This window comes from Melospiza georgiana, chromosome 4 (assembly GCF_028018845.1).
Source record: "Melospiza georgiana isolate bMelGeo1 chromosome 4, bMelGeo1.pri, whole genome shotgun sequence".
Classification (NCBI taxonomy): domain Eukaryota; kingdom Metazoa; phylum Chordata; class Aves; order Passeriformes; family Passerellidae; genus Melospiza; species Melospiza georgiana.
The window spans coordinates 43,633,550-43,648,334 of NC_080433.1; the positions used below are offsets into that span (position 1 = coordinate 43,633,550).

The 14,785-nt window shown below is 38.5% G+C and overlaps 1 protein-coding gene across 5 annotated transcripts in view; it reads right to left on the minus strand.

Annotated features, from left to right (window-relative positions):
• The window catches only part of NAV3 (neuron navigator 3), a 509,240-nt gene that overhangs the window by 387,586 nt on the left and 106,869 nt on the right, over positions 1-14,785 (minus strand). The window contains exon 1 of one of the 5 annotated variants that reach the window (XM_058021929.1): positions 14,059-14,147. The exons of the other annotated variants lie outside the window; for them this stretch is intronic. The gene's annotated coding sequence lies outside the window, so the exon portion shown is untranslated. Of the gene's footprint in view, positions 1-14,058; positions 14,148-14,785 lie in introns of those variants that run through there. 5 annotated transcript variants of the gene reach the window in all.

Genomic DNA, 14,785 nt, shown 5'->3' on the forward strand with positions numbered 1-14,785 from the left:
ATGTATGAAATCAGGTGAAAGGAATCTTTTCCTTCAAACCTTGCATCTTAAAGGACGGACTATGTGAGGCTCATACATTCAACCAAATCCTAGGAAGCCATTAAAAAAAAAAAAAAAAAAAAAAAAAAAAAAAAAAAAAACCCTAAAAACCAAAACCCAAAAAACAAATGAAGTCTAAACACACCAACAAATCTAATCAAGTCCTACTGGAACAATCCCATAATCCCATACAAGTAATCTACCAGCTATCTCCTTATTCAAAGTGGATGCCCAGGAACATGAGATTTTTCTGTTTTGTCACAGGTGTAAATGCTGGCTGTCACAATAACTGAGCTACCCCAAGCGAAATGAATCTTCTCCTTTCACACAAAGTTACCTAGAACAATTGCTTCACTGAGAGCTATGCCTCTTTTTTCTTAAAAGTTTAATGTTGACTTGGTAGATAGTTTTTCAACAGTCTCTCAAAAACTGATTCCTTTTAAGTAGGAAAGCCAAAAATACACCCCAAGTACTTCAAACTTTTTCCTCATTTTCATTTATGTTAAAGAAAGTGTATTCTACAGCTACTCAAGTCAACAATAAAACTTGTCGTGGTTTAGGAATGATACTCCCCAACTTAGTCCTGCTAAAACCACTCCACACTTGCTTCCCTCCCCCCTGCCAATGGGTGCACAAAAAGCATAGATCATGGGTTGAGATACCAACCAGTTATTAGAAAGAGCAATGAGATAAGAAAACAGTAATAGCACAAATATTATTAGGAAAAGGTGTAAGACAAAGAAAGGATTTCCAAAGAAAGCCTGCAATAGTAAACAGTAATCAAAGACCAATCAGCTCTTCCCCACCACATTTTCTCCCACTGGAAGGAACATCCTTTTCAAAAGCAAAAGAGAGACCCTTTGCCCAATCCCAGGCATTGACTGTGAGATAATACAGAAAAACCTCCTAGTCATAGCTCCTCAGCTACTACAAAAAATTAACTCTGTCATGGCCAAAAGTAGGACACTTGAAATTGGGCCTTTGGCTATTTTCTTTCAAACCTTCAAAACAGCTTTGAGAGGTTTTTTGCCTCTTAATTTGCAGAACATTTTTTTGACACAGTCTTTTCTTAGCAGACGTAGCTTGACCTATTTCTGTAATATAACACTGACAACCTCCTTATTGCATCATACAAGTTACTTGCCCTGAAAAATAACAATAACTGGGACAATCTTAAGAGTTCTACCTGTGTCAATACCACTCCTTAGATCTGAGTAACATGGATCCCTGACCTACCTACAAGTTCCCTCCTCACCCATATCCTGTGCTTATATTTAGAGATTCTGTGATTCTTTGTCACACAGTGAGAATAGAGAAATTTAAATCAAAGGCTCGGTTTGCAACATGTTTTATAACCCCATTTGTAATATCTTCTACTACTTATTGCATGAATTACATTGTCTGTAGTGCTTTTGATTTTGTTTCTCATTTCTAAGCAATTTTTAATATCCTCTATTTAATATAAAACTTTCCTCAGATCCTAAAAGCTAAATTTTAACAGTGAATTTCTGGTTATTAATCCACCTTCATCCACATTAACTACAGGATCTATGTTGTGATTTTAAGACCAGCTGAAAATTGAGCATGGTTTGCTCAACCTCTCTTTCTCCCTCCCTCCCACCATGATGGAATGGGGTAGGAAATCGAAAAAAAAAACCATTTATGTTGAGATAAGAACAATTTAGTAGTTAAAACTGATGACAACACTGATCTACAACTCAACTGAGGTGAGCTACCAGATGTTCTATTCCTCTTTTTAAACAAACACATGTTCCAGCCCTTCAAAAAGTGCCAAAAAATTAACTCTATTTGAAATGGGCAATAATTAAAGAAAAAAGAAATGCTAATTATCAATGCAAACAATTCTTATTTTCTCTGCTGAGACAGCTGTCTTGTAATTTGCCCTTCCAATTATTAAAATGTGATTCATGTCACAAACACACTGCTGAATTAGACCACAATGTGCACTGCTTGCACTGCTGTATTTACATCTAAATATTGTCAGCCTCCCAGACACACTTGGTAATCAACACACAGAATCTGTATCATTCAAGATAAAGAAATGCAAAGGTCAGAGATCATCCACAATAAAAAAAATAAGCACCATTGCTTCATGTGATAAAACACACACGGAGTTGTGAACAGTATTTAGCTGGATAATACCTGCATCTCATATGTGTAACAAACCAAATTTACCACTAGCCTTACATAATCAGAAATCAGGTATGGAAAAAACTCAGAGAAATTTAGCAGTTAGATTTTAAAAAAATCTGGTTTCTGAAATTAAAAACTCAAATTTAATTATTTTGTTCACCAGATGCACAGACTGGCAAAAAGATGACTGAAACAGTTTTGTAAAATGTATTATGTACTCTACCACAAAAATAGTATCTACCTGAAGAACTTTCTGTAATTAATTGCATTATATATTTCCGTACAAATATTAAAAGGTTTCACCCTAAAAAGATGTCCCTGTCCTATTAATTTTTGACAGCTAATAACATTTTAGAGTAAAAGCGTAATCCTGAACATATTACTGCATCTAAAAATACAGCCAACATACACAGAATATTATTTTTATGCAGAAAAATGCTCCACACATTTTTTACACACTCAATGTAAACTTGCACACAAATTCAATGACTGCTATTAAACAGCATGCACACAAATTTCAGATAGAAACAAAATCTTGGTACATCTTATAATGTATCACAATTACTTTCCCTTAACTAAACTCAAGTTTTTCTTTTCATAATTTAGATGAACCAGCCTAAACAGCCTCAACCAAAATAAAGATTGTTATAGTTATTACTGGATAATGTAGCAACCACGTTGAAATACTGGTACAATATTGATTTGTTTTTAAAAATAGAGCACTGCTTCCCAAATTCCACAAATTTATATAAAGGAATGTGATATGAATGTTGTCTAGGCCATAAGAATGTATGATTTTTCATCATGTCACTATGATATTCTGCATGAAAATATATTTGATGTTCATAAACCCATGAGACCAGATGAGATCCATCGCAGGGTGATGAGGAAACTGGCAAATGAGCTTGCAAAGCCAGTCTCCACCATTTACCAACAGTCCTGGCTCACTGGTGAGGTTCCAGATGACTGGAAGCTGGCCAATGTGATGCCCATTAAAAATAAGGGTGGGAAGGAGGACCCTGGTATCATAGGCTGGTTATCCTGACCTCAGTACCCAGGTTATGGAACAGTTTATATTGAGTGTCACCACATAGCACTTACAGGATGGCCAGGGTATCAGACCCAGCCAGCATGAGTTTAGGAGGGGCAGGTAGTGTTTGACCAACCTGGTCTCCTTTTATGACCAGGTGAGCTGCCTGGTGGATGCAGGAAAGGCTGTGGATGTTGTGCACTTGGACATCAGCAATGCCTTTGACACTGTCTCCCACAGCACACTCCTAGACAAGCTGGCAGCCCGTGGCTTGGACAGGAGCTCTCTGTGCTGGGTTAGCAACTGGCTGCATGGCCGGGCCCAGAGAGTGATGGTGAATGGTGCTGCATCCAGCTGGGGCCAGTCACCAGGGGTGTCCCTCGGGGATCTGTGCTGGGGCCAGCTCTGTTCAATATCATTATTGACAACAGGGATGAGGGAATTGAGTCTTTCATCAGTAAATCTGCAGACGACACCAAGCTGCGAGTGTGTGTCGATCTACTGGAAGGGAGAAGGGCGCTGCAGAGAGACCTGGAATAGTTGGATGGATGGGCAGAGACCAATAAGATGAAGTTTAACAAGTCCAAGTGCTGAGTCCTGTATTTTGGCCACAATAACCCCCTGCAACACTACAGACTGGAGATGGTGTGGCTGGACAGTGGTCAGGCAGAAAGCAACCTGGGGGTACTAGGCTGCAGCTGGCTGAACATGAGCCAGCAGTGTGCCCTGGTGGCCAAGAAGGCCAACAGTATCCTGGTCTCTATCAGGAATAGTGTGGCCAGCAGGAGCAGGGAGATCATTGTTCCCCCGTGCTTGGCACTGGTGAGGCCACACTGTGAGTGCCATGTCCAGTTCTGGCCCCTCAGTTTGGGAAGGACATTGAGATGCTTGAGTGCATCCAGAGGAGGGCAATGAGGCCGTTGAGGGGCTTGGAACACAAATCCTGTGAGGAACAACTGAGAGAGCTGGGGCTGTTTAGCCTGCACCATCACTGCAAGTGTTTAAAAGAAGACTGGGTGTGGCACTGGTGCTGTGGTTTAGTTTAGGTGTTAGGGCATGGGTTGGACTGAATGACCTTCAGGGTCTCTTCCAGCATAGTGATTCTGTGAAAACACTGAATTATTACTACTTATATATTTCTACATTCTTTCTGTTTGTAAATTTAAAAAAATATATAGGATCATATGAGTAGAGGGTAGGACAGAAGAGAAGGCTCAGAAAACAATGTCTTTACCCAAGGAGGGGATCATATTGCAGTGATAGAAATTTAATGGTTCTTCAGGAAGTATAATGAAGCCTTATCTCAGGAGACCTCTGTTCTCCAGTCACATCAAGTGGTGACAGCTCATCCTTACCAGAAACTGACACACAGAGGAAAGCACTTGCCTGAGAGCATTAAATCCTCAGCATGTTAGATGCCTGCTGTCATCAGAGACTAGCTTTACCATGCAGCCTACCAAGCTAGCTTAGATATTGCAGTTCAGAAAAAGAGACTTCTCTGTATTTCTCAGTACCACAAATTGAGAACACCTCTGTTTAATTTGAGCCTGTTGGCCTTTACAGCCCACTGCCTAGTCCCCCATACCACTACATCAACAAGCCAAGCCTGGTCCTGGCAGGCAGTGGGGAGCTGCACAGGCAGTAAAGGCAGTCCCCTGGAGTGGAACACACAGCTTTATCCTGCCACATTAGGAGCAGTATCGATCGGCTGCAAGACTACTCTGCACAGACATCCTCTGACTGAAAATGGATCTCTAATATAGAACCCTTGAGTACAGAAATAAAAGGGAAAGCTGTGAAACATTTGGGGTTATAGAAGCATTTGACTAAACTTTCTCCAAAACAACAGCAGAAAGCAAACCAGTCTAACTCGGCAACTAAGCATTTACGCACACAACATTCCTAGATAATAGAAAGCAGAACACAGTCTTTTGCACAAGAATCATTGTGAAAATTCATGACCTGGTCATTCAATGTAACTGAAGCAAGCAAAAGCTGCGTTCTCTGTAAGAGTTTGAGTTAGGGATGGGTAAGTAAGATTTGTAAGCAATAAAATATATAATCAGCTATACTGTAAACAAATAATAACAAAAAAAGTCTCAGCTAGCTCTCCCAGCTAGATATTTCTATGCATAACTTCTCAGTAAGTTCAAATTGTACACTAATATTTACAGTCTAGAGGAACTTACTGCTCTGAGATCAGCAAGTTTTATTAGCACTCCATTACAGTGCTGGACACACACACTAAACATCAATATCTTCAACTGGAACAATTATGTTCTGCATTAAATATATCTGAATTAATACATACAGAAAAGATCACTGAGAGCAGTATAAGGCTCTCTTCCAATGAGCCAAAAAAGGAATTTGTTCTTCACAAACATTTTTTTTAAAAAGTCATGTTTAAAGCAATTGTTAAAAGCTGGTTAGGGTTTTAGGGTCTGTATATTATGAACATACTTGCTTACCTTGAACATGCTACTAACTTCTGGGAGCAAAAAACTAGTCATGCATCCCGCCCACCCCTTACCCCTTTTTTATTCTTACTCCTTAATAAAATGAGTTGAAACAAATAAACATAGCCAATTTTCATTACTGATTCACAAAAACTGGACTGGTAACAAAGACAGGTTATCTGTGCATTTTACAACAGATATTAGTAGCATAACACAGTCAAAATGCAGAGACCCCTATTATTACTTATGACCTGAAATTGTTTCATTAAGTACTCATAGTAACATTTCTCTGCATAATATTTTCAAAAATAAAATGTAATCAAAACAATGTTAATGTTTTATAAGCAAAGCACTTTCTGGTCCAGCTCCTACAATCAGGCTGAGAAGCATCTCAGCAGCCATTTGCACTTACAAGAACACAATTTCCTATCTCCACATGAAATGGGGAAAGAATTAATGACAATGACCATGAGATTCACATTTCATCACCTTGTTTAGTGAGCTCTCTTTCCTTTATATAAAAATTGTTGTTGTGCTAGACAAACCATTTAACACCATGTCTTTCATTAGCACAGAATGAAAAATGAAATGGAGAAGAAGATAGTCTCCATCCTGTTCACAGCAGGCAACCATCCATAGTAAAAAAAAAACCTATAATCACAAAAGCAGCTATTAAATGTCAGTTTTAGCATTGCCAGGAGGAAAGCTGTGTGCCTGTCTGTCTATGACAGGCAGGCACACAGGTGGGATAATTTGCCCTACTGCTGCCTAGGGTGCATATATTCTCTGGGTACAGGATCAGGAAACATGGCCAATCTGGCACCTCAGAGGAGCCCTTAGTTCTCTTGCACTAGTATTTAAAAGTAGTCTGCTGTTTTCATGATAAAAAACTTTTTCTCACATATTCCATTTTTATCATGAGCTTTTGCCAGAAAATTTTCAAGTGCTTAATATTAATTAGCTCTCAAAAGGCGTATTTAAAGAATAGACCATCATTTCATCCACACTCCTGTCTTCTATGGCACAATGTGGTGACAACAACATGACAGCTACTTAAAAAGCAAAATATAATAATGGAGAATCTAAAGCTGCTGAGGGTAAATTTTCTTAAGCTGGAATTTTCAAAGCCTATTCAGGGCTCCAGCTGAGCTCCTGTGGGCCTCTTTGAAGCTTCTAGCTTTCCTCATCAACCCAAGGATCTTTTTTCAAAGAGAAATTAAAATCTCAGTATTACTAAACCCTATTAAGCACACACCTTTGCCCCATCCTGACTTTGTTATCTGTGTGTCTCTTGAAGTTTCTGTGCAGTACTTATGGGTGTTTTTTGTTCCCTGTGAATATTTTGCACTCTCCTACTTTCTAGAAGGATATCCTATTACTATATCTCAGACTTAAGAGTATGTTTTCTATTGACCTTCATGTAAAATTCAAAATATGAAATTAAGATCATACACAAAACCAGGATGGAGTAAGAATAGTGAGGGAAACAATTACGAGACTATATTTCTAAATGCCTGAAAAATGCATAGCCAGACAACAACTGGCAGGTAAGCTACAAGCAATATTGCACAGTTGGTTTGCATTCTAAGGACTTAATGTACCAACAATGATAATTAACTTATAGTTATTTGCTATTGAGATATTTTTATTGCTCATCTGCACTATTTATGATACATTTATTCCACATTTTTCAATGGCAAACACTGTAGGTCTCAGGTCAAGCAGTACGAAGTGCATTGGAGGAGCAAGAAAAAAGGATTTCAGTTTTGTCAGAACAGCAAAATACTGTTTTAAAATATCTAGTATGGATATTGAGATGACATAGATAAATTATCTGTAATGAAAGAAGTAGCTGATGCTAATAACCAAGCTAAATTGGTAAAATAACCAATTAAAATGTCATCTTTAATTAAAATGCCAATTAGAGCGAAGGGTTATTAAGATACATGTCAGTCACTAAAACTGATGAATCGTAGTTCTTTTACAGGATGTCTTTTCTTTGGCCTCCCCCAAGAACAAGAGCTCTTACCCAAAATAAAACCAAGCTCTCATTGCCTTTTTTTAACACACATTGCATTCAAACTATTCCAAAAGGCAAAAATTAACAGTGCTGCAACACAAAAAGAAATTAACCAGCTCTTAAGACAAAGAGATATCCAACCAAAAAAAGGGGGGGAAATGCAGGGGAAAAAAAAAAAAAAAAAGAAGGGCAAATAAGGTAGCCTGAGGGCAGCCTGGGAGGGCAGCTGATATGAAATGCAGATTCTTCCTCCCAGCCCCCCACCTCTGAAAGGAAGTCTTCTCCAGATTTCAAAGCTTGTATAATGAGAAGCCAATAAAACATAATAATCTGCTAATGCCTGTTACCACTGATTCCCAGGACTTCCTTTCCCTTCAATTAACCCACATCACATAGATCACCATGGTTTAGTAGACGGTGCACGAGGATGGGGATTACACCACAATTGACATAAGATAATAACACACACAGTAGAAACAGAGCAATAATACCTCCAACAAGCCCTGTAATTGGAGCAGAATATTGCAATGACAGATCTATTAGCACAAGGTCAGTGGGAAAACATCTGGGTTTCAAGTTTACAAGGGGCACTTTTCTGGCCTGACCAAAAAGTCATCATTCTGTTTTCTTCCCTGCTTAGCTCAGTGGGTTTTGGATCAGACAGCGTCATTATTTTGGTATCTCACTATTGCTGCATTCAATCACATCAAGAAACAATAAATCCATGCATATAAAGTAGCCCACTGACTGGATATCATGCTACCTTCCTTCTATTTCTTCAAAACCAAAATTTAGCAAAAAGGAACACAACCCAATGAAACTTCATTGACAATCTGAAAACAGGCTTCCAAATCTAGAAATCAGCAGCTAAATGAATATGCACACATACATAATTTTTTTTACTTCAATGTGCCCATTTCTTTGGTTTCATCTCAGCCTAGCCTTACCCTACTTTGCCACCAGCACTCCCTTACACTTGTTTCATTTAAAGATCTCTTCAGAAAATGCAATTTATTTCATGCATGTGTGAACCAGCTAATCTGTTCCCAGCCTAAATCAACCTTAGCTTCTATGGTTTTACCTTCCAGGGTAAGCCTTACCTGTTTCTACTGTACTATATTACAATACTAAAATGCAGGATCAGATGACTCACACTGTCTCCGTAGTTTTCTCATGAGCCATGAAAACTAAACAAATGAAACAACACACTCAGTGCCTATTCATCACCTTTATTAACAGCTTCTTTCTATTCTAAAATTCATTTAATTACCGTGCTATATTTCTAATACACAGGATTAGAAAATTAGTAAATCTCACACTGCTATGCTGTTGGGGTTTTCATTGTTTTTGGTTTGGTAGGGTTTTCTTAACTACACTAATGTTAGAATGCCTATATTTTATTACACTTCTGCTTAAGGAGAATGCAACTTCATTCCAGTCTGTTAGGAATTACTGAGAGAGAAATTACCACCCTCCTCATTCAAAATCTCTAGAGTCATCACTGATAGTGCTGTCACACATTTATTATGCCTTCTTCCATATTGCCTGTTGACATTCCATCTGCCCTTTGATGATGAAATATGCAAACTGCAGAGGCAGAATTATGAGGATCATATTCCACTTAGTTCTACATCCTGAAATTCAGCCACAGAGACAAAATCTGTGTTATGCACTCTTGCACTCCAACCAGACCATCAAATAGCAAACTATTTTCATAATATAATATTTGCAGGAAAATGAGTAAGAAGAGGGAGATCAAATAGCTGCTGGAAACTTATTACTAAACCTCAGAAAATTGCTCTTCTGAAAGGTTCATAAATTTGCAACTGGTCATTACAGAAGGTCAGAAGAGACCTTTGAGAACATTTCATCCAACCTATGACCTTACACAATATTGTCAACTAGACCATGGCACTAAGTGCCACATCCAGTCTTCCCTTGAACACCTCCAGGGACAGTGAGTCCACCACCTCCCCGGGCAGCCCATTCCATGCCCAGCCAGCCCTTCTGTGAAGAACTTCTTACTGATGTCCAACCTAAACCTCCCCTGGTGCAGATGAAGTCTGTGGGCTCTTCTCCTGCTGGTTGCCTGGGAGCAGAGACCAGCCTCCCTTAGGCTGCAACCTCCTTAGAGGAAGTTGTAGAGAGTGATAGCATCTCCCTTGAGCATCTTCTTTTCAACTCAACTGTTTTATCTTTACCACATTCCCATCTCTGGAAAGCAGAGTAGAATTGGACTTGCTACATACTATGCTATGCTACACTAATGCTCTATATCCATAATATTTATTGCCAGGTAGAGGTCTCTTGGTATTTCAATTCTTTAGGAGATAAATTATGATGATTTAGTGATGAGTAAACTGAATATTGGTGACTGAGAATATTCAAGTAACTTTCAATTACTAAAATATGAAAAAAATGAAACTTAAAACCCACTAATCTCGGACTTCATAAATAAGGTAGTATAAGTGTCAATATACTTCCATTGGATTATTTTGGCATATTCTGTAGTAAATATAGACAAGACAAACTGTTTAAGATCAGAAAGTTTTCAGTATCTAATAGAATGCTGAAGGAAGTACATCAAAGCAGACTGCTAAATAAAACTTCAGTACATCAGAAACTTCACAAGGAAAGAAAGCAAATTAGCATCCATACCAGCAGAAATAGATGCAACTCATCTGATTTTCTGAGCTATTATACAGATCTTCCTAGCAGAAAACCAATAGTCTGAGTTGCAATTGAAGCAAGAGTTACCAGAATTAGGTTAAAAAAACTTAATTAATACATCTACAAGCAGTAGGCTTGCTTTAAGTATAGATTCTGCAGGTCGTCTTGAAAAAGACTATGTTAATTAACAACATCCTCTCTCTAGACGATAAAATTTTCAGATGTAACAAAAACAAAGAGAACTGGCAGAAGAGTTGGCATCCTAAATTGGCCAAATGAAACACAATACACTGAGAGGAAGGATGAAATAATACAGCCTCTGACAGTGAAGTAGTGACTGCACCAAAGCATATGAAGAGAATTAAATATATTGTAAAACTGTGATTTTTGATTAGTACCTTCTGTAACAAATTAAGGAACACATGCCTTAATATAAAGTCATTGTATGTATGTATGTATTAAATATAATTTGCTTCATTCTGAAATACTGCTGCTTCAGAAAAGGTGAGAAACACACTATTAGGATGATTTGACAGTCTTGTTTATTGCTGCATGCAAAACTATTCAACCCTGACTTCATGAGTTGCAGCCTGGGAAGCAAGTTTTTCCCATTCTGTCCTCTGCTCAATATATCTGCATCATTTCATCACCAGGGCCTGTTCACCTGTAAAGAATTGATTACTTTTCCAGCAAGAGTAGAGACTTGATCCTCTAAGTCTCTAATGCCATCCAACTCTGTTGTAAGCCATTTTATTTTCATCGTGCAGCTATGCTTGCAGAACATTCATACACATGTATTTTTAAAGGCCTAACATATGTAAAGACTAATTGCTCTACTTGCCTTTGCCAATGCACACAGCTGAGGACAGATTACTTGTCAAGAAAAGCTCAGAAGAAAAACACCAAAATCTTTGCCCATTGGTTTTTAGTTTGAGTTAGTGCGTGAAAGGCTTTCCACCAGTCTATTAACAGGTCATGTAATGCATTATCTTAGCACAGGAGTGATCATTTTGAAGCACACAAATTTCTTTTCACATCACTACTTAATGACATGGGATTTGTACACCACCCAAGCACACAGTGCTACTGCCACAGCACATCTGGAGTTAGTCAGTGATGTCCTGTCTAACAGTCTCCTCGTGCTTCAGGAAACAGAAGAACACCACACATCTGGTAGAGCTGCTTATGATTCTCATTTGTGTCTGAAAACAGAGGACTAGAGCCCATCTCAGCAGGAAGATTATTCCAGAAACAAGTACCCACAGAAAAAGATGAAACTTTCCTCCACCACCTTATATATTTTCACATCAGAGTCATATTTTTCCTTGATACTGCTAAAAACTTTCTTTAGGAAAATATGAAAAATTACTGTTTTCAGTTGGTGATAAGCCTTATCATCAACTCCTTCAAAGCTCAGCCTAAGCTCTGCCACACAAGAGCCTACACATCTATCCTGTACCTCCCAGACTCTGTGGGCAGTGAGCTGCTCACGCTGATGTGTCTTTCCATACCCTCCCCACAGCTTCTGTCCTTCAGAAGCCCATGTGCCAACCTGGACTACAGCACATTTATATTTTTCCTCCTTGGAGACTCCTAATATTAACAATTACTCTTCTCAAAGCAGTTAGTATTAGACACTACAACAAACGGTGTTTTCTCAAAGAGGCTGCTGAAGATAAACATCCCGGAGACGCCAACATCTAGATCAATTTGACAAAACCATCCTGAAAAACTTAATTCTATTATAAATGCTAAAGTCACAGGAAGAAGGGAAAACAGCCATTTAGCATGAAGTGACTGAAATATTTACAGAGCTGAAAAATTAAGTAGCACAACGCATAACACAGAGCCTGAAGGACTGGTATTGTTTAGTCCTGACACATGACTCACAGCCTTAAGTGCAGTTATGTGCAAAGTTGAATGAAGTTATTTCAACATTTTTATTTCTGCAATGGTAAAAGCTCCAAAATGAACATAACAACAGAAAATCAAACCCTGCTATACGACCACAGGCAGCAAAGCAAGAGTTCAACAGTTTACCTGACACAACCCTGCATGTCCAAGACTGTCTCCACTTCATTCTCCCCACAAGGGCATCTAAGGACTGCTCTCTGCTGCCAGCACCAGTCCTATGACTACACTGATGAATCATGGAGTCTCTTCTCGTGATGTGCAAAATCTCCATTGCTTGGCCAATGGCTGCTCTGACTATGGAGTCAATTTGCTCTTTGGATAGAGTATCCAGCCCCAGGCTGGAATGAGGAGGATTTGTCCATTTGGGATCTTGATTATAGTAAACACAATATTCAGCTCCCAAAAAGTAGCCCATCCCTAGCAAAAGGCCCCCATTTTGTTTGCAGGTTGTAAGTTCATCACTATATTCCCTTGTGTCACAAATAGGGCCATTAGCAGCATTTCTCTTCCATCCTTTGTGCACTATGAATTCTCTCGGGAAATTAATTAAAAGCCTACGCAGAGACTTGCATTTCAGTCTGGACAATTTCCCTCCCTCCTCCTCCTCCCACATCTCCATCATGGACATATGATAAAATAAAACTATTCTGAGGGAAAGTCAGATGTGATGCAGCATCCCAAATGCTTATACATTTCAGAATATCATCAGAGAACAATTCATTCTTCACTAGTTCCAATGGGAGAAAGTATAAGGAACACACTACTAGTATCAGAAGCTTATGAAATAAAAATAACAAAGAAAAAGTATTGCCACAAACATTCAGAAAATTATCGGTAACAATGAAGTCATATTACCAGGATAGAGTTGTGTCTTTTCATAGCATATATACATTTAACAGGCACAGAGCAGCCTGTGACAGCTTACTCAGGAATCAAGAAGCATGTAATAAATCACAAAGTTGAAAACAGTAACATTATCCTACAGGCTAGTAAAAAGGTTATTCATTTCCTGCTCATAACACACTGGCTGGATGGTGCTTCATAGCTCCAATGAAGAAGAGTATCTGTTTATATTCTTACAAGACATCAGTACTTAAAAAAATCGTATTAATCGTGCAGTGAACTGAGAATACTGCTCAGCTGTTTTATTTTCAGCTAAGCACAAAACTGCATTTATGTACTCAGAGCTGTTCTCATACCAGGGTAAGCCAGCACATTTTCACATGATCTCTACTAGGGAAGAATCCAACAACAAAAGAGAAAACAAAATTCCCAACAGAAAATTATTTGTTTGAAGGAATGTCTTTACAGATCCTCAGATTTATTAATAACACATTTTTAGCTATTACTGTATTTCCTCACCAATTAGGCACATCAGCTCCACACTACAATTTGAAAAAGACCACACTTTCCAATGTTATAGAGTTCTATATAATTAAGCATATAAAAGACTTCTTATACTTTTATAAGAAATCATAAGCAGCAATTACTGTCACAAGTGACTGCTGCCATTCAATAAAAAAGTCACTACATGTTTATGTCTGAATTTGTAGGAAAGAGAAATGATAATTGGTGCTTTGGAATGACTCCTTTTAAAGTTCACATGGGATACAGGACATCAGAAGTAACAGGCCCAACAACCAGCTGAAAATCAGCACACAAAAGAATTTACACCTTTTTCTACATTTCCTATATCTAATAATGCTCTACTGCATGACAGGTGCTTTAAAACATTCACTGTTCTCAAATAATCATGAGAAAGAAGTGCTAACAACCTCATTGCTGGAGTCTCAAGGAAAAGATGTCTCTTGCAAGTTCTTCTGTAAAGCCTTGAGCAGCGGTGCAGACTCCCACAACACCTAACAGCTGTGCAACAGGTTTTCCAGGTTTTCATCTGCACCTGCAGAACAAAACAGCGCACTGAGACTCAGTGTGACAATTCACTGAGAAATGTGTGACAACAGAGTACAAGACTGAAGCTGATGAGGAAGACAGTGCTTACGAGGTGTTCCCGCTATCACCAGCACAGCCTGTGTAAGACCAGCGTCTCTTCTGGTCTAGAGTCTGCAAGAACTTGAACAGACCATCCAGGAGCTAGGCTAAAGCAAGAAATGCAACTCCTCTCCACAGAGATTACACTTCCTACTTGCTTCCTCTATCTTCATGTTGCTATAGGGACATAGCCGGCATTAATAATTTTTCTGAGACTTTGTCTTAATTTCCCCTTAGGCTTTCTTTATTTATATATTTACATTTGAAAAACAAAATGCTGCTAAGGAGGCAGACATAGGTTTTTGCACAGAAAAGATGTTGCAAAGAAATGTTTAGTCTGCATGAAATGGAAGAAGGAACCCTTAAGGCAAAAATCAAGACATTGGGCTAAAGAGAAGGCACACATGCATATCTCAGCAGGTATTTCTGCTGATTAAAGAATATTCTCCTTATTAGGAAGTAAGTTAAAAGTTCCTGAATCTTATTATAGTATTTAGCTCTATGCTTACA